The sequence below is a fragment of the Cynara cardunculus genome, assembly GCF_001531365.2.
Source record: "Cynara cardunculus var. scolymus isolate 2C chromosome LG 6, CcrdV1, whole genome shotgun sequence".
NCBI lineage: Eukaryota > Viridiplantae > Streptophyta > Magnoliopsida > Asterales > Asteraceae > Cynara > Cynara cardunculus.
Genome location: NC_037533.1, coordinates 13,907,999 through 13,909,152, shown reverse-complemented (window position 1 = coordinate 13,909,152; position 1,154 = coordinate 13,907,999).

Here is a 1,154-nt window from a genome sequence, read left to right as displayed (position 1 = left end):
ATACTATATTATAAAACATTTGACAAAAACTCTTAAAAACCATTTTTTATGTATGAAGTACTGTTTATTGAAACATATTATTTAAAATTTAAAATCACAAATAAATTGTGCATAGGTACAAGTTATTAAAGCTTCATGTTTGAATTCTTATAACTAACTGCAGATAAATATAATCAAATAGAGGATAAACATCTCATTTTAAATATAAAAAATCTAAAATATAATTATGATAATCATTGACTTCCAACAAAATAATTAATTACTATCTTTGTAAAAAAATATATTGTTAAACCAAAAAAAAAATGAGTTATATAAATACACAAAAAAATTAAATAGTTAGTTTGGTACCAATATCAATTTTTTTTCAATTTTTTATAAATCTTCATATTTATATTTTATTTAAAACAAAAACATTATCTTTTTTCTCAAAACCACATAAAACCATATTATAACATTAGCTGAAACAAAAAAAAAATAAAACATTAAAATCGAGATGTATCTCACTGTATTATGCGAGTAAAAAGAAATATTATAAAAATATGTGTAAAAAAAAAGGTAAATATTTTGAAGAAAACTAGGAAAAGAAAAACATTGTAACGGCAGGGCCCACAAATCTCGAAGCGGATAATAGTGGAAAAGCGAAGACTCTTTTCTTTGTCCTCTTGAACAAGTAAGCTTGTGCGACCCACTACCAATACTTGACTATTTTCAACTTCACATTTACTCTCTCTTTTTATTCAATTCTTTTTTAACAAATTTTAGAAGAAAAAAAAGTATTCAACAAATAAAAATTTACAGGTGTACAAATTTTCCTTCATTTGATAATTTTTGTTAACAAACTACTCATGCATCCGTATATTTAGGGGTGCTAAAAAACTCGACCAACCTGATCAATCCAACCCAACGTGAAATAATTAATCCGAAGCAACTCGATGTCTAATCGAGTTATAAAATTGTCAAACCGTAGGTGTTGGGTTGATATTGGGTTACTATTATTTGAACCCAACCCAACCCAACCCAACCCGATGAAGCTGCTATCCTTTTATTTCTTGGATTTATAATATGCTTGTTGAATTTCTATTAACTAGAAGCGTATTCGCGCAATGCAGCGAGATACATCGTGATTTTAATATTTCATTTTATTTTTTATCTCA